The 27,397-nt window shown below is 48.9% G+C and overlaps 1 protein-coding gene across 2 annotated transcripts in view; it reads left to right on the top strand.

Moving 5' to 3' along the window:
- Positions 1-27,397, top strand: part of LOC125957039 (myb-like protein Q) — a 139,204-nt gene that overhangs the window by 56,697 nt on the left and 55,110 nt on the right. The gene's annotated exons all lie outside the window — the stretch shown is intronic.

Raw genomic sequence — 27,397 nt, 5'->3', positions numbered from 1 at the left:
CTCTGTCATTGTCTCTACCTCTCTCTCTCTATCTTTCTCTCTCTTTGGTGAGTGCGGGAAATGGGAGCAACTAAAATACGACATAATTAAGATTTCTTTTCCTCTAATTATCTGTAATCCTGCGAAAAGACGCAGACGAGACGCAGTGGGCCATGAGTTTCGGTTTTTGGGGCGACCTTTTGGCTGCCTTTAGTCACTGCCTGCCACGATCGCAACGATCCGGAACGACATTTTCCAAAAAGGACAACACACACACACACACAAGTCTCGTCCTAAGAAATGGATACTGTTTTTTTTTTGGGGTGGATTGGCCGGGCAGGCTGGCTGGCGTCTCTGTCTCTCTCTCTCATTGTCGTCAGTGTGGCCACCGTTGGTTAGTAGGATAAATTTTGGCAATTGTTTCATTTGTTCAGAGAGTCGACAACCGACACACCGACCAAGGGAACGAGACGAGCGGCCACCAACAACACGCGAGAAATGCGCTGCCCAAAGATTATCCTTATCTCTGGTGGTAATAATAATGAAATTTTCTCATTGTTGGAAAGCATCCAAAAAAGGACACCCCCCCCCCTGAAGGAGAAAGAGAAGAAAAGGAAGCTGTGTAATCCACCACAAACAGCGAACCATAGAGAGAGAGAGGCAAGAGTGAGAAGAGAGAGCGGTTTCTTGGGTGAAAGATTTTCGGCCAAGTCTTTGCGCGCTGCGCTGGCTTTTGGGACTTGCTGGTTGGCCTCAGAATGCTCGTTTTGGGTTTCTCTGGCCGGTTAATGCTCCTTCTGAAGACGACGACGAAGACGAGGACGTTGCGCGCGTTCTGATCGACCTTTTCCCGGCTTTTCTTCCTCTCGGTTAATGTTCTTCCGATCCGGAGCTTTGAAGCTGCTCCTGAGCTGAGAGACGTATATAAAGACAGTTCATTCCTCCCTTGGTGGAAAGATACACACTCGTACGCACACGTGGCGTTGAAGGAACCACCGTTTAAGTGATCTCGCATCCTCCGGTTACACAGCATCGCAGCATCATCCTCCTCCTCCTTCACGGGCGCACTCAATATCCACTCAATTAAATAATGAGCGGCATTATTTCGCCAAAGCACCACCATCACCCCCGTGAAGAGGTCTTCCTTTTCGTCCTCGTCGTCGTCGTGCGCCTATCTTTGTAGCTGGTGGTCTGTCTGTCAACTCGACACGAGGCTCGAGGAGTTGTTTTTGGTGGAGCACTTGTGTGTCCTGTCCTAGCCAACATGTCACAACCAGCAGTAGCAGCAGCAGCAGTAGCAGGACTATCATTAAGATGTGAGATGGAAAACACAGCACACGGAAGAAAAGCCTCACGCCTGATGGTACGAGACAACGCGGTTGGTTGTTCGGCGGTTGTTCCGCTTGAGGTGCTCTGTTCGCGAATGAAATGAAGCAGCGCGCGTGTGGATGTCGACGAGTGACGATGACGACGGCACTAAAGTATCTGGACTGGAGTACTACACGAAATCGCTTGGAACATCGGTGCTCGGTGTGTGTAAATTTTGTTTTGAATGTATGAAAGGGACTTTTTTACAACTCTTGCTCTAAATTGTGAAGCTTTCAAGACTGTTTTGTTTGAAAATTAACTTGGAATTAATTGAAGCAAAACTGGAAACTGATTATGCTACTGGATTATATGTTTTGCACTTCATTTTCAATAATTGTTTGAAATTGTTCTCTTATTTGATGGGAGCGCAGTAGTTAAACTACAAAAGTGAGCATAGATTTAGCAAGTAATATCCCAATAAGAAGGGGAGTGTACAGCTTTTATACATGGTTTCGTTACGACAACGAAAAGTACTGCAAATTTTCGTTGCGATAATGAAAAAAAATATTTTTTTTATACAATTTGAGTTTGACAGTTTGAGTAAGTTATTTCGTTCAGCGTTAAACACAAAAGACATTCTTTTATGTGCGTTTTTTTTTACGCTACAAAATTGAACTCAACTGGGCTTTTTTCGTTTCGCTATGACACGACGTGTAGTTTTTTTTTGCTTGCGGTATGAAAAATTCGACATAGCAACGAAAAGTTTTCTTAGCATGCTTAGAAAAAAAATGCAATGAACTCATCAACTTCGCCCCTTTTGCCGGAAATATTTTCTTAAAAATTTTAAAGAAAAGCGTTTCTCTCATCTCTCGTTAACCGCGTCAACCACCACTACTCTTCAGCTTGAGGCCATGTGAGTCATAAGCGCACCACACACTCTTCTCCTCGATATGTTGCTGCTGCATGATGATGATGAGGATGCCTCCTCACGAGGATGATCATGATGATGATGATGATGCTGCTAAACATGCTGTTTGCCTGTCTGCCTGCCTACACCTCTCCTTCTCCTCCTCCTTCGCTCTTTGCAAGTGATGCGCGGCGTTGTTTATGTTTGTTTTACTTATTAGAGCATCGTTTATTTATCTTCATGCTGCTGCTGCTTGCCTCGAGGTGTGCGGTGTGTGTGTGTGTGTGGGAAGAGGCCAGTTACCGCTACCGCTTGGTCCGTATAAGTGGCGCGATGGGGAGTACGCGAGTGGTTACGTCCCCGTCGGTTCCCAAAAATACCTCCCAAAAAAACACATGTGTGTGTTCGTTGGCGATGGCGGTCGCGGTGCGTCCCAAAGCGAAGCCAATGCATTCGTGACGTTCTAACGATTACGCTTCTGGCCTTCCACGTGTGGCATGATGCGGGTGCAGACACCGCTACCCCCGTGTTATAGAACTAAGAATGCGGGCCCCTTCTGCACCCACCTCCCTCAATCCTCGGTATATCGTGTGAAAAGTGAAGGAGAACGCATAATTTTTAATATGATACGCATCATCATTCTGTGATGCCGCCCGCCGTTAGGCTAGCAGAAGAAGGGGGTGGCTCATGATGGACGCACATGTGTGCACGACGCTTCTCCCCCCCTCGCGAGGGTGCATGTTTCGGTCGATGGATTTACGATCACAGAATGATAGCGAACCTCCCTCCACATGTTGGTGTGGTAGCATTAATCTTTGCCTTCACGTATTAGCACTGTATCGCGTGGTTCTGTACCTCGGGAAAAGGGAGCAAATTATCAAAAATCCCCCACAAAAAAAAAAGGGGAACCATCCTTTAGTTTCGAACAGGGGGGAGAGTTGCGCTCGTGTTGTTCCTAATTCAATCAGATTCACATTTATGTCTGTGAAACCACCGCCCGACACAGCACAACACAACATCTTGTAAACAGATGCTTCTTCTGCTCCGGTTCGTCGCCGTTCGCCAAAGCCGCAGCCAAACGGCGGCCGAGAAATCGTTGATAAAATCCCGCGGTGGAGGCGAAAGCATGATAAATATTGCATAACCAACCTACCCTCCCCCCTTTTTTGCCGAGTTCCGGGAGCGGGGGGGACTCTGTGGCCCTGTGGATGCTGGATGGAACCCCGAGAGAGAGTGGATCGCGCGAACCTGGTCGTTCTTCGGGGTAGATGTGTCTGGCTTTTTTGGCTCAGCGCTCGATGTGGTGGTCATTTATCTAAATTAAAATGATAAATTTATTTTTAAACTCTAACCGCTTGGCTTAATATTTCAATACTCCGGGCCGCCGGGTCCCGCCACCAGGTTCTGGAGTGTGTTCTGGTTTACGTCTCTGCTTCCAATGATGCGCGCGGTTCCAACGCGAATCCATCAGAATTGGTCGTGGTGGAACCGGGAGACGGGAATGGCCTCTAGCAGCCGAGAGATCTGGTGTTTCCAAAGGGAAATTTGCAAAAATATGGCCACCAATCCCTGGGTTCCGTTTTCTCTGCCTAGACTAAAGCCCCCCATACACGAGCAGATTGTTCGTCAAATTAAACCGGGGTTTTGAATGTTTGTCAAACAATTTGCTGGATTGTAGATTAACATTGTAGTAGGCTGCGACCTGTTAAATGGTGTACCGAGCAAAGATTGTTTTTCCAAAACCTGAAGCATTCAACTCTGCCATTTGTAAACGAAAATACTGTACGGAAAACAATTTGCCTTCTAGTAGTCTAGTAGGCGCCGCAATTGTTTGACCAACATGTTGTTTTCCGAACAATGTATGGGGGGCTTAACGGAAAATCCGGAAAAACCTGCAAGGGAGAGATAGGCGGCAGGCCATTTATTCCAAAACCTCGTCGATGTCGTGGCCGACGACCCACTTTTTGCTACGAGGATGCTCTTGCTGCTGCTGTCCCCTTAGCATGCTTTCAATAGATGCAGTACGGTCGGTGTGATGGACAGACAGGATATGAGCATTTTTTATGTTTATGGTGTGGTCCCGGGTATATATCCTTCACGCATACACACACACACCGTCCAGGGCACATGGAAAAGGTGTCTAATTTCGAACTCCGACGACTTCGGTGTTCTCCAAACTAACCGAACCAGTTTTCGGCGCCATGTTGCTGGTTGCTGGTCGATGTTACCGAGATGCTATTTTGAGATTAGGATTAGAAGTCGTCTACAGTGTCGTTGTCGTCGACTAACCTGGAACACCGAGAGACCACCGAGAGAGAGAGAAAGAGACCAGAGTGATGATATGATGAAGTCTCTCCACACACTACACCTCGAACACATCGATGGCTAATGCGAGCTGACGGGTGCGTGAGTGACATGCCACATCCCCCCCTCTGGACACACCCTCTGCACCCCCTGTTTGGCACCTTCAATCGACCCCCTAGACGACCCTCCTGTGAGGTGGTCACTAGTACTTTGCAGCTTTGCATGAAACATGATATGTCGTTACTGCCGCTGCTGCTGCTGCCTGTCTATGATACTATCTACGACCCCGCGGCCAGTTTGGTCCGGCGACCCGAAAACGTTAATAACTTGTGGCGTGCCCGCCAGAAACTTCGAGGAAGGGGGGTGGGACGCGTAAAAACCCCTTTTTGCGGAACCGACCTCCCGACCGGGGGTACGTGACGTGACATGACCTCTCGACCAACGTGCAGGTCGATATAGAGTGTGTGTGTGGCCAATTACTCCACACCAACGTGCGATTCGGACGGGTTCAAGGCCTCTCTCGATCTCTGTCCTCGAAGGAATAGGCATTGCGTTCCAGCTTCCTATTACCGCCCTAGCGGGACAAAAGGGATTATGATTTCGGTTTCAAGCGACTTTCGGTCGAAGAGGGTTTTGCATCACATTTTGGAAATTCCTGCGAATAGAATCCGGATAACCTGGAGACGTAGGACTGTGGGAATAGGATGTTTGCTGTCCACAAAACGGAACTGGTGCGCTGGACGCTAAAGCCTGTATCAGTTAAGGGGTCCATACACGCTCAATTTTATTTATCAATTTTATTTATGCAGAATTGCAGCATTGACACGTGATGATCAATGCTCCATCAATCCAGAGCCACAGACGCATCAATAATGGACGCCCTGAAAAGTAATAAATAGTTAGGCCTAAGTAAGGGAAACATTATAAGCAAAACGGGGAACAAAAATACTTTTAATACGCCAATCAATTTTGCATGCAATGATTGATAAACACAGAACGCACAGAATGGCTCAAATCTCAGCCAAGGAATGATGTAAATAGAAAAAATAGTGTTCTTTTGTAGGTTGGCTTTGGGGAGAATACTGATTGAAAAATTATTCGTTGGTTTTTTTAATGAAAATTTTATGACTTACTTTGATGTTATCCCCAAAAATGTTTTCACATTATTGAAGGTCACCTCATTTGTCTTTTGTTGTACATCACCTCCATTTTAGATGATTTTTATACATTTCTGAAACAAATTTCAAGAATTTTGCAGTATTTTTTTCCAGCCAAATCGGTATTTTGTAGTGTTTCTGTAGATGTTTTGTTCCGCCTTTTGCATTCCGTTACCAATAACTTTTAAATGCGTGCATCAAATTTGACATACTTTTTATCACTTAACAAACACACTACTACGATCAAAACGCTATCAACAGATATGCCAAGTGACCACTAGGGCAGGGGCAGTAAAAACCTGTGTCCAGACTTCTTACTGGCACAGTAGCTTTATGCTACTTATTTCGCTTATCACGTCCAGCTTCGTCCAAGGACGATTCCGGCCGTCGTGCTGGTGGTGGTGAGAAGAGAGGGTTCATTATGTGTGCCCCCAGACCTCCAAAATTCCAGTTCAATCCCTGCTGTGTCCGCGGTTGTGTCGGTTCCGCAGTTCGCAGACCCCTAATGTGTGGCCAATCATCATACATTTCGATTCACGAACGGACGGAATCGAAGAACCGGAGTCGACTCCGGTCCCTTCCCGGACCCGGAAGTCCTTCTTTAAAGCAGAGTCCACTCGCTAGAGTACCTTCCCTTGGTCCCGGGGAAGTCATTACGGATCCCCGGGACTACTACTGCTCGTGTTTGTGTTGATGCATTGGCGAGCGTCCTGGGCACCCACCCAGGAAGTGTGTTTAGTCTGTGTGTGTACGCGGGTGCGTAGAGGCCCCTCTCCTCTCCTCTTTCGGCCACAGGGACGGGGACCACATCGGGGACGTGCATATTTATGTGAAGTTTGATAATAGAAACATGTCTGCAATAGTAATCAGCTGTTTTGCGGTCAATGCTGCTACTACCCGGTACCCCCGGCTAGATATAGGTGATGGTGTTGTGTTTGGACCCTCCTCACCCTCCCCTTCCCCCTCACAAAAAGGTCCGAACTTCGAACTCTTCGAGGCCCGTGGCGAGCGCGCGCGGGGTAACGGTTCGCTCGTTGCTTTGCGCTCTGCGTATCGAGTTAATTTTCGGCAAGTCCACGACGACCGGCGTGTGACTGGCCAGAAGCCGTGGGGAAGAGCCAGAGGGATACCGTGAAACGTGTTCGGAATAATGAAATCAGTTGTGGATTCGTTCGTTCCGACACGGGGTTCGTTTATTTACGTTTTTTTTGTTCTTCTTTGGCGTTTTTGCTTCATCGTTAGTATGACCTCTCTCCCCTTCCTCGGTCAGGCTCGCGTAGGCCACCGACATCCGGGGGAGGAACTTCGGGGCGAAAAGAGTAGTTTGTCAACCACCGGAGTGACCCCACACACACACACACACACACACACGCGCGCACACACATCTCATCCATCGTTCCACAGATTTGTGGGCAAAGCTCTGCTGCTGGTTTGCTTGGTTATGAAATCATCGTACATTTGGTGTTTAGTGTGTGGTGCAGCAAGCATTTCATTTCACTCCTGAGATAAAGCGACCACTAAAGTGTGTCCGCCAATGGCTCTTGCTAAGGGGAAATATGATTTATGTGGCCGTCAGAGCAAGCGAGGACACCAGCGCCGGGCATTTGGATTTTCCTTTAGTGGAAGAGAAGGCCATGAGAAAAAATAGGACATTAGATTTATTTTGAAAATTTCTTGAATTTATTTTTTCAAATCATGTCGGCTGTGGTGGGCTAAGGGATATGGCTTTCAGCTTCTCATTCGCAGCGGCCTGAATTTTCTCTATCGCTGTCCAAAACAGTGTCCCCGGAGCAGTCTTCTAAGCTTGTCTAATAGCCAGAAGTGACATGGCGTCAAATCAGGCGAATATGCGGTAGTAGTGGAACGATATGAGAGCATTTTTTGGCGAAAAATTCACAAAAATCGCAACACAATCTGCGCGCATTGTGCATTATCGAGAGGCCCAAAACGTCCTTCAAAGTGTTATTGATGGATCTTCTTGATATACAAATACAATAAGCAGGGATTCTTGTTGTTAGTCGATGGTTTTTCAAGACCAAAGCTTAGATTTTTTGGATGTAAATTTCGTTAGTTGACGCTCATGTTCCTAGCACAGGACGTTATTCGTCTCCAGGACGTTCCTGATCTTTCTGGAAGCCTTTATACAACTTTTAAACATTTTTCTTACAGAGCAGCGTCTCAAAAAGTTTTCTGCACCATTTGCAATTGTGTAATCGCAACAAAAAACAAATATTTAATGTAAATTCTTTTCTCAAAACCTACTAAAAATGGCGGGAAACGAAAAATTCACTTATAGTAACAAAATTATGCGTATCTCAAACAGTAGTATTATTTAGACAAAAGCGTAGTATTTAGACAAAAAAAAAAGCTCATTCTATACACGAGGTTATACTTGCGAAGGACTAGCATCCGGATCCGGATCCGCTTGTGTGTGCAGCAATCGTGAAGGTCTCTCTGATGGCTCTGTCTGATTAGATTGGTTTCTGAAGTGGATCTAATTGCGTGCACTTGGTCTGAAGGTTAGTGTTAGTGGTCTCCTCATCATTGATCGGCGATCAATCGGCGAGCTGCATTTCCGCACTCCTCTTGTAACTGCAGCGGCGGGAGGCCACCAACGAACCATTTAATATATAGCGGAAATGCGTGCGTGCGATGCACCGATGCGCAGATGCAAGGTGTGTTTCGGGCCTTTGGTGCAATAACAGGCTTTTGCTATGCTTCATTTGCATGCTTGGTGTTCGGTTTCGGTTGGTTCGTCGTAAAGAAAAACCTCGTAAATAACGGGCGTTACGGTTTGTGGTGCGGGAAAAATCGATCGAACGCACGAGATTCGCGCGATGATGGAATTCGAAATTATCATTTTTCGATGGCATTCGCTTCTACATGTCGCGCTCGTCAGCAGCAGCAGGAAGGGCTGCTGCTGTTGCTGAAGAGCTGCTAATCTGCTATCTTCAGGCGTGCGCACATCAAGTTTATGGCATTTTGTTCCCCCGGAAGCACCATCGCCAATCGGTCGTATATTCCAGACCTTCCAGAGGATGGCATACACGATACACACTCCTCCACACTCCTCTAGTGCCCTGTGTCTTCCGATGGTCTGATTTCCCTTGTTTCTCTTCCATTTTCCCTTATTTCCCTATCCCGTGTCGTGTGATGGCGTTCATAATAAGGACTCGGAGTCGCGTTTGGTGTGAGTGTCCTTGTGGTTCCCGCATTTTTATCATCGAACAGAACAAAAAACACTCCGAACCGTGTACCGTGTCCCCCTTCCTAGAGGGAGAGGGAAAAAGATGGAGTGTTGACGGCGCGTTGCGTCGTTGTTGTTGTTGTTGCCCCCCGCGGCGGGGGCGAAAAGCAATTATGGGCTCGTTTAGCCATAAATCTTGAGCAAAACTGGGTCTCAAAATGGTGCCAAATCAGGCGTCAGAATGAAGGAAGGGCGAGGGGAGGGGGGGCACGTGATACACGACACCTCGACATCATCCCGAGGAAGGGCGCGAACACACACACACAGATATCTGCACAACGTGATGTTTTTTTGTAACATAAAAAAATGTTGGGTTTTTCTTCGAGTTGTGTGAACAATCGGCATGATGTGGATTAAACTTACATTTGGAAGCACAACATGAATTAATGCTCGAACCAATTTTAACAGGGTGGGGGGGGGGGGGGAGCATTTAAAATGTCATCTTACGGGTTTAATAAATTTTTATTCAACCCTGATTTATTCTTCGGCAAGCGCGCAACGCGTCCATAGGAAAGAACATAACAATCAACTGATAAGCGAATGCTAGCAGCAGATCGATAATCAAGTCAAGAGGCACTGTTCTTCACCTCTTATGGACCGTAAAATACCGGACCGTTTCAGTGGCAATCAATAGATAATGCCAATGCGGGCTCGTTTGAACGCCAAGCTCGGTTTTAGTATTTATTTTTAATTTTAGTATTTTTTTATTCACCTTCTATACATTTTATCATAAATCCTGATCCTTTTCAAGAGTATTGTGTAATTGTTCTAGATCAATCGAAGTAAATCTGACAATTATGTTGATTTTTGACAAATTGCGCTTCATACATTACTCGATGCATTTTGCTGCTTTGACGCGGTTTGCCCAAAAAACTTGTTGCGTTGGTTTTTTTTAATAATAATAACCAAATCAAAATATCACTAAATACTCTTGGAAAGTTGTTTTTATGATTGTGAATAAAGTCAGTTGTTTTACACTTCTTCATTTCACTGATATTCGCACACCTAAAAACCACACGTCTTTTTCCGTCTATGGTTACTGAGATAGTCTACTTTCTCTAAGCGATGTATTCTTGCATGTATTCTAAGGGTTGTATTCTCACAAAGGGTTGTATTCCTTAAACCCTTGGCTATCTTCTAACCCTCATAACAGTTGTAGTTTAAATTCAGATAAAAAACATTCAGATAAAAAATATAATTGAATGGTTTCGAAACAAAGATATGCTTTGCCTCGTTGGATTCCAATTCGAATCCTGGTAAAAATGCAAAAATCCAGACTTTCGAAGCGAACCATAGCTAGGAACAGGAAGGCTGCCTTATTAAACATTGTCAGTTCAATTAAGAAATAATAGTTTTTTCGGTGACATTTGCTGGCAGCTTGTAGGTAGTTCGATTCGAACATTGAGCTTATAGCCGTGGCCACACGGGGCGAAAACCCTAGCGCAAACGAAAAAATTAATGCCAAAACGGTTTCGCTTAACCCTTACACGCTGTCAAACTTTTATACGTCCGCGGACTTTTTCGCTGAACCCTTGACGCTATCGAACGCTTTATTTACGAAAATGTAGGTTCTTTTCGTATTGTTTTTGCATTTTTAATATAAATATAACAGCAACAGCAACAATATCGTTAAAAACTGCAAAATTTATTCGGAAATCAACTTCAGCGGCCAAAACACAGATGAAAACAATACGTTTGACATTTCGGCATAAATTTTCGGGTTTTTACCCCTGCCACACGAAGCGAAAACATTTTGGCATTAATGTGCAAATTTGCGCGCAAATTTTCGCCCCGTGTGGCCACGGCTTATGACATGTCATGCCTGATGAGAAAGTTGGTTGTCAGCCCAAAACGTGTGTTAAAGTACTTCGTGCTATACGTCCTCGAACTGGTCCTGCTGACCGCATCGCTTCCCAGCGTCAAAGTCACGAAAAGAGGAAGCGCTTTTCTTATTATCGAAACGACGTTCGGCTCGGGGCCGATGGCCAAGTGCGTGCTCGCGTGCGCCCACGTGTGTGTGTATGCTTATCTAAGCGAAGCCATTACCACTCGTCCGACAGCATAATCAATTAATATTTCCCACGGAAACACACACACACACACACAGGCCCGGCATGTTAGTACGCACATGGATGGCATGCATTATTTATGCTGCGTACAACATGCTGCTGCCGTTCCCTTGCTACTGGTACTGGACAGCGTGCCATGCATGGCGCCACACTTGCAGCCACTTGCAGCCAGTTTTCACCCTCTCCTCTTCCACCCTTTCCACCCTCCAGCTCAACTCCAGCGCGCCTCGTGGAAAATCGAAGTGTGGAGAAACATAAACGGACGGCCGAAAACGGCGAACCGATTGAATCATGGATCATGGCACTTCCTCCGCTCCATGGGAAGAGGGTGGAAAGCGAAAGCTTGTTACGTTGTGGACAGCACACAGGGAGAGAGGGAGACCCCCCTTTTGAGTGGAATGCGTACACACACGGACAGTGTGGATCTTGATAGTGGCACAAAACGTGGATAAGAAATCCGCTTTAATCTCTTCTTGTCGATTGCAACGATTGGATCGGTTTCTTTTAAAGAACTTGATAACATATTATCATGTGAGGAAGGAACTCAACGTGCTATAAATGGAAGAAGGAAGCAGCATTTTGTGCAGATTTGCGAAAGGGAATCGCGCACACACTGTTTTCACCACCATCATCATCATCATCGTCAGCACTACTATCAACATGAAGACGTTACACGCAACAACTTGCGGCGGCAATGTACTCTCCTCTTTGGCAGTTATGTTTCGGCACACAACAGACACACACACACACAACGTTTCTTCACCAACCATTTCGTTCGATCGACTCTCTAGGCCTCTAGTGCTGCTGCTGCTGCTGCTTCTTCATGCACATAAACCGAAACCTATTAAGACATAAGTATTGCATGCGAATATTTAATGTGTGTTTTAAGCTTAATCGTCGGGGATCGCGTTAACATGATTGAAGCAATATACCTACAACAACGCTATGTGTGTGTTGTGTTGTGGACCTCCTGCGCATGTGATGACTTCGTCGATTGCTCGTCGTACGCCTGGTCCCCGGGGTCCGGTGGCCAATGTTTGTCGATAAGTTGTTAAAGATAAATTATGTGCAATCCGGCCGGCCATAAATTTATTACCTACCGGTGCCGCAAACGTCGTCGTTTGTGTGTATAAGAAGCCAAGGAGTTCTGCAGTGCACTGCTGGTGGTACTTCACGGAACACCGAGCACCGGACCGGAGGCCGGAATCCCTGCGTGTGCCCCCGAGGGTTAACCAAGTCAATAGACGCAGAATTGGTTTTGGTTCTCTGTCTCTTCTCACGGCGCGCAATCCTGGCTGTTGTGCTGCTGTTGCTGCTGCTGCTGCCTTGGAGCAAATAATTATCACGGCGGACACCACGGAGCAAAGACCATGTTTGGTGTAGTAGCACCAAGCAGCTGAAACACGCCGACAGAGAGGAGTTCCGAGAGAGGAATTCCAGCGAACATTGATGTTCCTTTCCCTCATTGCAGGTGGAAGGTTGTGTCTCTGTGTTGGAAAAGTTCGCTTCGATCGGACGAAGCGAAGGAACGAGTTTGTCCCTCTGCTCCTCGTCTCGCTCTCTCTCTCTCTCCCTTTTGATCGAGATTCAATGTAACGGTTGGCACAAGGTGGTGTCGCGCCTGGTGTGTCGCGCGACCACTACTTCTTCCAGTTCCAGTCCCAGACCATCCAACCGTTCTCGGGACCTCAACGCGTGTAATTAGAGACAATTTTCCAGTGATATAATTAGTAGCTCGAGCGTCACAAAACCAGGTTAGACCAGGCACACTCACTCCGTGTTCTGCTGCTGCTGCTGCTGTTGCTGCTTGACTGGCTGGCTGGCAGCTACCTGGAAATCAACACGAATTTATGCGAGAACTCTCTAATTCGCTTCTAACACGGCACACGGACGGTAGACGCTGGTGGACATTGCGAACGCGAGAAAAAGGAAAGGGAACACTGTGGTGGTGATGGTGACACTGGCTGCCGTGTGCCCAGTCCCTTTTGTCAGTAGAACATTCAGGGTGGAAAATGCGGGAAAATAGTCGACGATGTGTCAATCAAGCTTTATCGCAAGCTGGCTGGCAGTAGCACACTGATTGCTATGGTTGTGTAGCCTTTGATCGAATATTCTCTCCCTCTCTCTCTCCGGTCAAATAGTGGTTGGGTTTTCGAGAGAGAGAGTCAAGTCGTTTGATGACTGATTAATGCGTCCCTTTTGTGCCTTCGAAGTCGTTACAAAGTTGCGGTTCACACCGTGATACTCGGTACCTTTCATCAATCACAATCTTTTTGGGATAAAGACATTGTATTCGATTTGGCATTTCCTGTTGGATCTTGGGTTTGTGCTAGTTTTTTTTCTAGGTGTTTTGGTAGCACTTTAAGTCTTGATCAATATTTTTTCGCTCGTATTATGGTGGCTACGTGTTTTAGTTCAATGTTTGTTGAATTTAATTAAATGTCGATACCATCAATCGCTCCATTTATCCTGGAAATCCAGAGAAGATTATATTTGGCGTATTAGAGCTGTTTATAGGGACCCATCCACGTTCATGGATTTCGTGGATTTCGTGGAGCCGTCAAGGCTGTAGAGAAAACTGAAAGTGAATGGCGCGGTTCTCAACAATCCATGGAAACCAAGCTCGACTGGAATTCTTCGAGCTTGCATGACAAACAGTGGGCTGGTGAACTTTTTCTGACGTATTTTTTCTAAATCCATGGGCAAATGTTTTTCAAACAATTTGCTCGATAGAAGCCGCAACCAGCAAAATCGAGCTTGGACGACCCGTAATGTTGTTTGTTGTAGTAGGCGCATCAAATGTTTACCTGCAACATTTTAGTAGGCTGCGACCTGTTAAATGGTAGCGAGCAAAGATTTTTCCACAAAACCCTGAGCCTTTCAACTCTGCTGGTTGTAAACGAAAAGACTTTATCGCAAATTATTCTGCCCCAAATGTTTGTTGGCGAACGCGTTGTTTGACGAACAATTTGTCGATGTATGGGGGGGTTAAGTTGTCATGGTTTTGAGGTTGTTTTAAATACATTTGCAGACCTTCAAATTGAAATTGCTAATTGAGTTCGCATTGATCGCAAAGTTCGTAGCGCGGAGAAAATGTGTGAAGGGCTCCTTGCATGATGGAATGTATGACCGTGGATGCCCCCTTTTAAAATCATGTCTGAAACCGAAGTGTCACATCCTGACTGGGTTCAGGGATAACATATCGTACACGGTACTTGGCATCGTAATACTCCTCTGTAGCTGCCTGAATCCAATTTATCTTCCTTTTTAAACGAAACGTACGTTACACCTTTCTGACATTCGCACCCCAAAAAACCCACCGGCTCAAAAAACGGATGCGACCGCGAAGCGTAACATCCCGTTCATTTCTATGCCCTCTCTCTTACTCTCATACCATGGTCAGCCCTATGGCCCTGCGGGATGTTGCAGCTTCTCGAGCATAATTAGTCATGATCATCGGTACGATGCTGATGAGCAAAACGGCGCATGCGAGCTTCTCTCCTCATCAACTCCAGACCGGCCGGCCGGCCGGCCTGCCACCGGTAGATTTTAATGCTGCGCGTCCCAAATTGGACGCCTTCCCGGTTCGCGCGTGTGTGTGTGTCATAAATGCTGCCCAACGAGAAGAAGTGGGTTTGTGGCTACCTTTTTATATGTTGGTCCGTTTACTGTACTACTCCAGTAGGATAGATCGCAACACGGTAGCGCGCACGCGGCGGCGGCCGCCAACCTTTAGCTAGTAGCGGAAGAAGTGGCAACTTGGGCGGTCTGGTGGTCACTACCACCACCCCCCGAGCAGACCTGGGTCTCTCTATGGCGTTGAGAAGAAAAGCAGAAAGCCGATTGTTGGTGCTGCTGTTCATCTCCTCGGCGTCTCCATCACTCCTGCTGCTGTTGTTCGGACAAAACGGTTTCGGTTTATGCTCCTCTTCGATACCGTTTCCCGGACGCCGCGGCGGACCCGGTAGCAGGCAGCAGTGGCCATGCCAGCCCTCCAGTTTTTACGGCCGACTTATTAACACGCTACACGCCCTTTACAACTCTTCCCTGGGTGGTGGGTTGGCCCCACGGGTCCGCGGTGACTAATTATAAATCCAAAGCGATTTACAACCTAACCATTGTCTTTCCGTTCACGCACGCACACACGACACACGCACTCCAGGGCTGATGGAGGCCCAAGGGCCCCGTCGTCATGTTGTTAAGAGAAAGCCCATCAATGAGGGGTGGCAGCCCCCAAGATGCGCGCCCTTCAAAAGCACAGGAGGGTTACCGGCAAGAAGCCATCACGCTGGAAAATGATGGACGTAATTGTTGGCACGTATCTGGTGCCGGTGGCGTCGAATGGTTGGATGTGTTGAAGCGGATCACACTCGATCATCGAGCACGCTAGCTCCGTGAGGTTAGCGGCTTCCGCTTTGGGGGAGGGGCGGGCGAACATTGTTGATAATTGATCTATTAACATTTGCTAAATATTTATATCATTCTCAAAAACCGAGCAACAGATCTAGGAGGGTGATCGGGGGGTGTTGATGATCCGTTTTGTTTCGAAAGTGATGCCACCATGTGGTGATGATGATGATGATCATGATCGCTTCCAGTTCCAGTTGAGAGGATCCCACACGAGTAGATCGCGATCGCAAGAATGTTTCCGGGACTTTGGGGCGAAACAAATTTTTGCGTCCGATCCTCCTCCTCCGATGGCAGAGGGAAGGGGAATGAGCAAGAGTTACGCCGGCCAGCGGAACGAACGACGCGTTCATTCGACGACGGTGCAGCATGATACGATCACCGTTGATTCTCCGTTTCTGGAGCACCACCACCACCCGCGGGAGCAGAAAAAGATGTAAAGATATTTTGTTGCGTCTCTTCCGCACCAGCACCGCGACCGAAGGCCGTGGCCGTGCACTGGCCGCTGGTCTGGCCTGGTTAAAAAGGGTTTACCGATAGAAGAGGGATGATAAGGATATGCCAGGCCCGCGCGCGCGTGCGTGTGTGTCTGTGTGCGTGTTTGCAGAAGGAAACCATAAATCTACTTTACTATCAATTAGATGTGAAAGTTAAGATCCTGAGTCACCGATATGCGACTCCATTCCGTAGCAGTAGAAGGATACGTTTCGTTTCCGTGTCGTGCACTGTGTGTGTGTTGCATCGAGCAAATATATTTTATTCATTGGCGCCAGCGTCATAAACCTGCTGCTGCTGCTACTGCTGCTCTCCCTGTGGAAAAAAGCAACTGGAACTCAAACAATAAACTATCAACCAAACTGAATGTTAGCGAGACAACCACCCCTCCCTGAGGGGGTAATGCATCATTTTTTAATAATTGTTATGACACACATACAAACACACACACACGCGCGCGAGTGCGTTGGATCCGTGCAGATCGATAAGGTGTGTTGCGCACGCGGTGCTTGCTCGCGCGCCATTGCCATAAATCATTGGCAAATGGCGTAGTTCTCGCGCTTGGAAAACCCCCCGTGAGGTAACTTTCAACATTTCAAAACCTAGCGTTTTGCTTCCTCTTAATGCATACTGTTACATTAAGGGGCCTCTATTGCGAGTGTCTTGCAACCGAGACTGTTGTACTACAGCTAATAATAAAAAAACTTCACAGCTAAAATAAAGAAAAAAGTAGTCTTGTTAAGATCTTAACGTTAAGAAGACGTTAAGGTGATTTTTTACCGCCCAAAGTCTAAACAAGTCACTTATACTACCATAATAATTATCAACACCACCGAAAACCGACATCTCCAATGGCAACTATGATCAAAAGGAAAAATTGGAACATTTTCAGTTTCGTTTACAAGACGCAGAGTCTGGGTCCAAAATCTTGTAAATGTCCAGTTAAGTCGCAATAGGGCCCATACAAAACGTAACTACAGCAGCAAACTCAAAAGCCAGTAGAACCGAAATATCATCAACTGATACTGACGACGTCCATACGAAGGTCTGGAGTCTCCAGGTGGGTCTGTGGCGCGCATCTGGCGCCCCACTAGCACTCGTGCCGGCTCGTGCTGGCGCTTCACTTCATCAAAAAGCAACTCCCGGCGAAGGTGAAACCCATCACTCTTCCTTTGCTACTACTACTGCTACTACTACCACCTTCGGGGGACTATTATTTTTCCTACTATAAATCAATAAACTTTTACCATTTTCACCCCTCCGGAAAAAGGGTTTTCCGCGCGGCCGGCGGCCGGTGGCGAGTTATGAGAGCACCGCGCTCCGTGCCACCGCACACGCCCTCCTTGACTTGGTAGCAGCAGGCAACACACCCGCCAGTGGCAGTGGCATTGTCGAGCTAAATTCTATTTTACGATTGTCAATCAATCAAAATGGCGCCCCAGAACACACAGAGCAGAGCAACAGCAGCAGCAGCAGCAGCATGAGCTCTGCTGGTGGTGGGTTCGGTTCGCGTAGTAAAATTGGCGCGTAAGATTTTAATCAACTTGCAATTGATTTTCCTCCATAGCGAGAGTGAGTGAGTGAGAGTGAGAGAGTCCTTCTTCCTCTCATCGAGGTGAAATTAATTAGCTCCTTTTTTGAGGCGGGCAACTCGGAAGGGCCTCCTTGGATGAACATTATCTGACTCGCTTGCGGTGACTTGGGAGAGAAAGGGCGCCACTTGAGGGCGCGTTGAGACCTCTCCTTCTTCCAACATCACGCAACCCCGAAACATAAGTGCTTAAGTGTGCTTACCTCCCAGGTTTTGAGTGGCGGGCACTCTCTCCTGGTCGTCGTTTTATGAATATTTGTGCGTAGATTTAATTTGGAGTCCTGTTTTATTGGGCAGGTCGAACGCACGATGGAGAGGAAGTACCCTGCAGTTAATTGCTCGTGAGTTCATTACCTGAAGCTCCGACCGAACGTTCGGTTGTTCAAAACTTTCGACCGAAATCATGACCGTGACCGTCGTTACGTGTACGCCTCCCTTTACACCTCTCTTCCTCTCGGGGTCTCTCGTGGGTCTCTCTCTCTCTCTCTCTCTTCGTGGCTCCATTTCGATGCCGGTGGTCCCGGGGTGATCCGATTTGATTTATAGATTTCCCATAAAACTACATAAAACAATAAATCTATGTGTTCTTAAATCGCCAACCACCCCCCGTGGGTGGGGGTGGATGGTGGGCAGCCATCAATTCGGAAGTTGCCACGCCAAAACATGCCACACTTTCCACACCGGCACCACACCACGCGCTTCCTTCCGGTGCGGTGCTTGGCTCCTCCGTGCTTGGTTGATTTAACCTCTCCTAACACTTTGCTTTAAGCTGTGCCACCCACCCACCCTCTTTCCCCCCCAAATTCCGGGACGAGGCTTTTCCCCGTTCTCTCCCTCTTCACCATCTATAAGCTGAATTATTGATTACGCATCAACCCTTTTTACTTCTTGGCGTTACTGGAGGCGTTTTCCGCCCGCCCCTCTGCCCGAGAAATGGGTTCGACGTTCGTCGACACGGTGCTCTAGTGCTGGTGCTCTCCGCATAAGAAGAACGCCACGGATCGGTGTGAAATGGGTGCCCTTTTGGGGTTTATTAGGAGTGATGGGCTGTGAGAAGGTCTCAGTTCGGTTTCGTGTACGCACACACACCACCGATCGTTCTTTAGTTCAGCTGTCCGCCCCCTCTCTGGTCGTCCACCGCCACCGTTTGGTGATCATGGCTCCATTTTGCACCGAGTTCGAGTTGTGGATTATTTTTTTCGTTTTACTTTGATGAAATAGATCTCGCATTGAACCAGCAACCACCAGGCCTACTGCGAATGGAGCTGGAATGCTTGCTGGGCTGTCAGATTTCGTCATCCAAAAGCATGCGGTTGCGATGCCGCGCGACCAACGCCGTGGCTTATGTGAACGCGGATTTGCACACGCGTTGAAGCACGCGATACGCGTGTGCGATTCCGAGAGGAGAAGAAGAAGGGAGAAGACACAGGCGGACAGACGACGACGACGACGGCTCTATCGCGAGTTGTGCGCGAGGAACGCGCCGTCGACGGACACGCCTGACGGTCACGTACGAAGACGCGCGCGCGCGCGCGCGATAAGGGACAGAGTGGGTCCGGTGGAACTTGTGGACCATACCGCGACCGCGATGATAAGCCCGGGGCCGAGAAGTACAAGGTAAGAGAGGGGACAGAGGCTAGGGGAGGCCCTTTTGGCCGATATGGCAAGCATGTCAACGATGCGATGCGATGCGTGCGTGTGTGCTAAAGCACGGCGCGTGTTGCACGATGGTCGGTCTCACTAGAGCTGTCTATTCCTCCTCTCTCTCTATAAGGTGCCCTCGTGTCCCGGTGTGTACCTTGGACCCCTCGCCCGTGTTCAAGGCGTTTCTGTGGAGCATTCCAGCTTGCAGCTTGATGGACACACACGTGTCGCGCCAACACAAAGCATATTCTTATTATCACTCATCGCAGACTCTCGGAAATGGTTGTTAAAAAGTTTAAAAAAAAATCTATTCGAAATCAATCGCCAACTTTGATTTGCGGTCGCTAGCGTCTGACGTCGATTCCGATTGCTACGACCCGTAACATGTGAAGGTTTATCCCTTCAACTCCCACCACGAGAGCAGCCACCGTGTGGTGTGGTGGTGGTGGTCGCCATGGCCGCATGGCCATGGATTTTGTGCAATTTCGATTTCGATTGCGCTAGCGAAACTAGAAACTAGAAATCGAAGTTCTTTGCGCACTACCACCACCATCACCGTGGTCAGCGTGGCCTACCTGGGTGTCTGTCTGTGTCGCTAGGCGCTCGAGCGCTCTATGTAGTGATCATAGGTGGGCTAGAGAGGGCGTTGAAAGATAATTGTTTTAGCATTGGCCGGGTGGCTGGCCACCGCGCTTCGATGTGCTTATGATTTTCGACGGCCGGGGGGTGTTCAGTTTTCGATTTCGATCATGCGTGTTATGTGTATGTGCTACGGCTAGGGGCATTGCATTGCCTACTACTATATTGCTCTACTCGAGTACACCACCTATTGAGCCGGCTACTCTAATCGTAGTAGCCTCGAAAACACACAACTGCGCCCTGGCAACGAGCGTCTTTCGCGATGAGTTTCGTTTATGCTGTTGAGCCACACACAGACATCCAGCATACACTCTCTCCGTGACGAGCGAAAAGTGTTGTGCCATCCGTTACCCATTACTCCACCTTTGCCACCGGATTTCCCTACCACCCCCCGACACATTGCTCCGCGCGATGAAAACAGAAATTAATTTATTTTTCTTCTTCGTCTCTTTGTAGGTAATATTTCACGGAAAGCAGTGTATACCCGCGACGACGACGACGACGCATACTACGACACAAGGAGCAAAGTGTCACATCGTCGTCCACAGCAGGAAAAGAAGTGCACTGATGTCGCTGCATGTCGCGTAATTGCAAAAGATTTAACCCCGAGGGGGGTACCGTACCCCGGGAGGTTACACCGGAAAACACGGCGTCATGTACCACCCCTACCGGTGGTGCATATGTGTAGTGGCTTATGGTACCTGGCGGGTGGGGGGGCGCGCCCATAACACTATACCCCATCATCGGAAGAGAGGCAACCAGGCGGGCTTTCAGGTTGAACTGTGCTCGCCACTAGTAGTTTCCGCTGGTGGTGGCTTTTAGGTGTTTAATCATGAACACCTTGTTGTAACACACTGTCGCTGTCGGTTGTGTTGTGTCGTGATAGGGGCTAGTTGTCTAGCAGGAACACACCGTACGGTACGATTATGTCCCCCCGGTACGAGGCGACCAAGCAGAGCAAGCGAAACCAGAGGAGAGAAGGTGGTGCAGGTGGTGTGTGCAATCACCTGGATTTGCGCAATATTTAGACGTGCATACACTAACACACCCAGGAGTTGGTGGTCCAGGAGTTGGGAGTCCTCCTCGTGGTCCGTAATTTCGCACAGGTGTGCCTACTACTGCCGGCTACTACTACTACCTCTGGGTGAATACACTCCGTAGTCCGCGTACGGAAGTCACTACTGTTGCTGTTCTAGCATTGGTGGTCATTCTGGTGTCGAGGTGTTTTCGTTGTGTGCTCGCTCGTCGGTAGCTTGTCATCGTGGTCGCCAACGCCGTCGTGGCCACCGTCGTCTCCCTTGGGCCTCTGGTCAGCATGTTTCATAAACAAACGAGAAACGGAATCACGTGTTCCGGAGTCGTAAAATCGCACATTCGCACTCGTACATCACCAATCCCGTGGACCCTCGCGGCGATGGTGGTGAGGTGTGTAGTGCCCGGTCGGTTGGTGACAGCTGGGCTAGGTCCTCCTGCCTGAACAGGGTGCCAGCACCCTTCTCGCCCCCTTCATCATATGTGATTTTGGGAGGCTTGAAACACGAGGGGAGCAAGAAAAAGGAGAGAGAGTGTGACGTTTGATGGTTGAATCTACCATCAACGAGACCATCATGATGGCGTCGTTGGTAGGCAGCAGGAACGTTTATAAGCTGTTTACTACTTTTATGTTTTTTTATCACACAAACAAGCGCCCAGGCACACACACACGTCCGCGCGACATTTCGGTGCAATGCGGTGTGTAGTAGAAGCTTGCCCATTACTTGCTAAGGTGCAGTGTGTGTGTGGAGTACATAAGCCCGGCTTGCCTGTCCGTGGGCTTCGCGGGAAAAAAGTGCTTACTACCGGTGGCGCCATTGACGATGGTTGATTAGAGCCTTATTGCCTGGGCCTTTTATGACATTCCCGGGCCTTTCGCCCCTCACCGGAACGGCCGGAACAACATACCTGAGCGGTGGCCGGTGGTCGACGAGGACAACCGCACGACCACCACCACCACCACCACCGGATGTGCTTTGCTCGTTATGGGAAATGGGTGAATGGAAAATACTATCAAAATTTCAGTAGCTCTCAATTGCTCCCGGACATGTAACCGGTGGCGCGGCACATGAACCCTGATGGTGGCCGACGCGTGTGCCACCGTTTGCCGTCAACGTCACATTGGAAGTGGAAGAGCCTTTGCCTGTTAAGAGCTGAAAGGTTTCGAAGGTGAGGCTCGCCGGCCAATAACGGCTCTTAACGTGTTCGCTTTGCGTTTGCGATTTGCATTTAACACACGGCCCAGCCCAGCTCGTTACTCCCAGGCGCAAGGTGGTGGTGGTGGTGGTGGAACCGCCCCACCGTAATGATTTGGATAGAGATCCAATCGGCGGCGTGGGGCATTAATGTAATTTAAAGACAGACGCTCTGGCGAATGAATAAATGATGGGCACACCGGGGGCGGGGGGGCAATAATAGACTAGACAACGAGACGAGAAAACTATTGCAAATCGTAATTGGACAGCGAGAGCGAGACAACGAGTAGCTTAAAAAACATTGTCAGGCAGCGTGCTCGTGGTTTGAAAGACCGGTGGCAACCAGCCAGCCAGGCCAGGCAATTGCCTAGTAAATCTTTCTTCGACACGGGCACAAACGCCGTGGCCCCATCGTGGCTAAGTGGCAGCTGAGTTCTATCTCTATGGCGACCGTGGCGATAAATCACCCGGGTCGTCGACTACGGCGCGCGGCACCATCTGCGAAACACGACGATGTCGCAAATCACAGTAGCCGGGCCGTACGCGTAGCGATAGTTGTAGTAGTAGCATATTCATGTGTGGCAATGTTTGGTGGTGGCACACTGTTACACTGCCAGCCTACTCCGACTCTTTTCGTATAATTTCACAAATGGACGACGACGGCGACGGCGACGAAGACTGATGAATGAGCATTCTCAGGTCTCACAGGAGCACATGTGAGGCTTTAGTGGTTGATGACCACCAGAAACAAGGTGAGTGGGGGGGAAGGGGTGTGCGGAGAAGGGCACACACAATCACACAACTATTCGGCCAACACTAATCCATTTTCTTTTTTGTTCCCTTCCCACCCCGGAAAACTACTTGGCTAGCAGAGGACGGTGGGGACGTTGGTCGAGAGGACGACGATGAAACGATGAAGCACATTTCATTGGCGACAATCGCCACAAGTGTCACACCGGGAAGCGAGAGAGAGAGACTTGCGGGCCATGTTGTGGAGGTGGCTGACTTCCAACCAAGAATTGCCCTTGCTCGCTTTCGATTCCTGATAGTTGTGGCGCCCCCGGAAAACACACGACGACCCGGATACCCAAGAGAAGAAGAGGAGAAGGCCTGGTGCCTCCTTCAGAGGTCGAACACAAAACACTCTGGTGGTAGTAGCAGGCCGCGCACCAATAATGCCTTCTACTATATATTTCTACTTCCTTTCCATCTTCTTGTTCTTTTTTTTTTGTTCGTGGTTGGTTGGTGCAGGATGGGACCTTTTTTCGGGGGCGAACCAATTCCGATTGCTTCTTCTCGTCGTCCCCTCGTCGGCCATGTGCGCTGGCCTGGCCTGGCAGGCCAGGCTGGCAGCAGCTGCGCTTCGAGAGGTGAATGGTTTTTCTTCCGGTCTTATAGCCTCCGAACCTTTGGCCGCCTGATCTCGATCCGTTCGTCGTCGTGGTGGTCGTGCTCCTGTGCAATTGCTGCTGCTGCTGCTGCTGGATGGAGGGCGGGAGAAACCATCGTGTTTCGGACCCCCGGAGAATGGACCGAGAAGCATTTCTCTGCCGCTCGACAAATCCTTCAAATGATACGGAACGAAAGAGCAGCTGTGTGAGTGTGTGTGCAGCACCTATCACCGCATCGTTCCCTCTCTCTCTGGCTCTGGACCAGGATATCACTGGAGGATTCGTGAAAAAATTCCAACGGCAAAATGGCACGGAAGGAATGCCGAGCCTTGTTCCCGCTCGTTTTTCTCTCTGCTTCACGCTCTGCACCACCGCTTCGGCTGCTGCTGGTAACGGGGCACCACTTCAGGGGAGCTTTTGTTCACGAACCGAAGTTCCTCCGGTCCCGCCCAAGGCGGACAGTCCTGGCGCAAAAGGAAGAAGCGCAACATATGTAAACGTATCTCGCTTGAGTCATATGCTGCTGCCAGGAGGAGGAGAAGGAGGAGAGGCCTGAACTCGTGTACCCTCGTGCCGGTGCCGTTTGACGTACCCTTGCCCCTCAACCATCCTGTTCCCTTTCTGTAACCTTTCTTTTTGTGTGCTAGGTTTATATTTTTTTCCTTACTTTCTCTCTCGCCCGCTCGTTGGGGGTCTCAAACCATCTTGAATTGTGTTTGATCCTAGAAGAAGTAGGAACAAAAGGAGGTGGGGGACGCAGGAAGCAATGGTGCGGTGTAGCACCGGAGCATGGAACAGCATTTGCAATATCCGCAGTCTTATCACTCGAAATGGTAGCTACGCAACATAAATTATGTAAGCCGCCAGCCAGTGTGAAAGGCAGAAGCTGCTGCTGCTGTTGCCCTTTTTTCTCAAGGAAACTCCTCCTGCTAGGAGGAAGTGTGTGTGTGTGTGTCGGGGGGTTCCTCCTGTTGCTAGCGATGGATCCTTCTTCGCCAGCCTACTATGTAAGGGTGCCAATGGGGCGGCGGTGGTGGTTTGAAGATAAGCGTTTCTCTTTTTTTCGGACCTTTTCTTCTTACCACCTCGGGATTGGGATCTTTCCTCTACCTTCACTGGAAGCGCAAGTTTTTCTTCGAGTCGAGTTTTTGGGCTATTCAAAGAGTATCTCTAGCCCTGTGTGGCTATTGTGTGCGATGGTTTGGAAGATCTCTACCCGGGGCCGGTCCAATGGTACACAGTTGGACCGGCAGGATCAATGAAGGATGATGAGATTTTTTCCTTCGCACCTTCGACGGCCATGACGATGACGGTCTCTGGATCGGCGAACACTACCACTGGCACAGGTTGCGCTTTCCTTTTGTGTGCTTCAAATCAACACGCACGCACTCCAGGCCTACTGCAAGACGGAGAAGAGAGTTTCGGTTGATTGACAGACACGACGACGGTGGTGTGGCGCAGCACCAATCCATCGCCACGATGATGGGCTCTATTCCTCTTGGACGAATAATGCTCGGAATGCTTGCACCACACCACCGTCCAGAACACATTCCCTTTGCCGTGGAGCCCTCTCGAGAAGATAAATCATTCAATTTAGCACAACACAGCAGCACACGCACAACAGTAGCCAAACAGTTCTGTGTGTGTGTCCTGTTCGGTAGCACTAGAGATACTGGAGTGAAAATTATTGAAAGAGATCCTGGTAGGCGTGTGTAGCGTGTAGACCCCTGTGGTGGCCTGTGGTGGTGGTTGCGATGGTGATCCAAATCGTTAGGTTATTCGCTTTTTCGGCTCTCCGGTGTGGCCATGATGAGGAGGAGGACCATGGAACACCGACACAAATTATGCTCTATGAAATCAATTTCCTCCAAAGCGGTGGCAGCAGTAGCAGTGCAGCCAGTGAGGTAGTCTCGCTCTCCGGTGTGATTATGCTTTTAAAACACACCTGGGACCGTTTCACCACCGTTTTGGGTTAGAGTAGCGTAGCGACGAGAGCAATGCACCACCATCACCAACCATCACACCGTTCTTCGTTCTAGGGAGACTCTTGGTCTGTTGGTTAGGTTGGGTTGGGTGGTGGGGTGTTGAGTTATTTTATGTATTATGCAAATATTTCATCGAATTCAAATCCCCTTCCTCTCGTAGCAGCAGCAGCAGCAGCAGCAGCGGAGAGAGAGAAGGGATGTTGTGGACTAATCCCGGTGGTTTCGTTGGTTTTGGTTCGGGTAATTTGTAGCCTGGCCTTGTGCGGGGAGGATCTACGATGTTTGCTCTCTCTCTCTCTGTCCTCTGGGTGCTGCTGGTGCTGGTGCTGGGGCAGATGCGATTGTTCATGCATTTCCGCTTGGTCAGCACCAGCAGACAGTGTCTCCCTCTTTTCTGGTCTGCAAGTCGGCAAAAGGATTTGTTACGCGCAAAAGCCGCGCCGCGGCCACGACGATGATGATTTACGCGGCCGGGGAGATACACGAAGCCGGTCGGCCAACCGGGGGGACATCATAATTATTCGCTTCGCACCCCACCCCACCCATGCTCTCACTATTCTCATTATGCATAATTTAGTGGAAAATTTCAATTATCATCGTGAAGTTGTGGTGGTGGAACATTGATTTTGGGGCTTCGAATAGTGTGGAGGCGAGGGTGCTACTAATCCGCAACGGGCGCGAGCTCGCGAGGGATTGATTTTTGCCACCTTCCGTCCTGTTTTCCGGTGGCGGCATCACCATTTGTCACGAAATCTCTATATTGTGTGCGCGAACACAGACACACACACACAATGGAATCGAATTTGCATCATAACGCGAGCCATCATCATACTCGTGAGCCAAAAATCTCTTCCATGTTGTGTTGTTGTTCCATTTCATAATCGGTACCGCGTGTTTTGTGCACCCCCCCCCCCCCCCCCCCCCCCCCCGATGTGTGATTCATAATTAATCTGGTGTGCAGGTGCAATTGCATTCTCGAGTAGCTAGCGAGCGCTAATTTACGGTTGCCGGCAGTTGCAGACCCGGGGACGGGTGTAATATTGATTACTAAAGAGAAGGGAAGTTAGTTGGTAGGAAGTGTCCTCACTTCACTACTGCCCGCGGTTTTCGGCGTATTTATTGAAACGCTTTCAAGCATTCGACAATCTTTCGAGCATCTCATTACAATCCAACTCATGGTGGGGGGAGTGGGATGGTACCTCATGAGCACAGAAGAATGGTGCTTCCGAAATGTTGCCTCCTTCTTCTCCTAATAGTGACTGGAGCGCGCCCAACGGTCTGTAAGAAATGAGATTTAAGTTAATGAGTTTCATGATTTCGACTTCGTCTCCGGTTAGGGTACGCTTTCGTGGAGAAACATAAAATTTAATTAGTTATTATAATGATAATAACGATCATCGGTCTGTGTGTGTGTGTGTTGCGCGGGTGAGGTTGATGCGTATGCCCTGCCCGGGATGCGGTCATAAAAGCTTCGCCGTTCGCAGTCTCAGTAGCCCTAGTATCATTCGCGTTAGCAACGAGCGCGCACACACACAACCGTAAGGGCAGGTTATAAGTAATGAAGGCAGGTAGTGGGGAAAGAGAGAGGACTTGTGAAGAGGCGGTGTCCGTCCGTCCGCTCGTCGTCGTCGTCGTCTGGTAGGGTCAATGGGAGCGCCGCTTGTGCTGCGCCCTTTGTGAATGGTGGAAAACCGTTTTTCGGTTGTTAAATACTGCTAGTAACGACGACGATGATGCCCGGTTCCTCTCGGTGCCGCCGGTGGCATATTAAGCTACCTTTTGCTGCAACCTGAATTCAGGTTGGCGCGGCCGGCCGGTAGCAGCACAGAGCGAGCAGCGTGGCTGGTTAATTGAACGAATTCAGATTCCGCGGTTCGTTGCACTGAGCGTTGTGTTACCTGAGCGGTTTTGTGCTAAACGGTTTATGCTGCCACGCCGCGAAGCTTATCATGTTTCATCAACCGCCCTGGTCTGGAGAGTCGACGTGGCGAGACAGAATTTTACATTTGAGCAGAGGACTTTGTAGTCCTGTTGCAAATGCGAGCT

Source organism: Anopheles darlingi, chromosome 3, assembly GCF_943734745.1.
Source record: "Anopheles darlingi chromosome 3, idAnoDarlMG_H_01, whole genome shotgun sequence".
Classification (NCBI taxonomy): Eukaryota; Metazoa; Arthropoda; class Insecta; order Diptera; family Culicidae; genus Anopheles; species Anopheles darlingi.
Note: the sequence above shows the minus strand (reverse complement) of the source record. Positions and strands in the feature narration are given on the sequence as shown.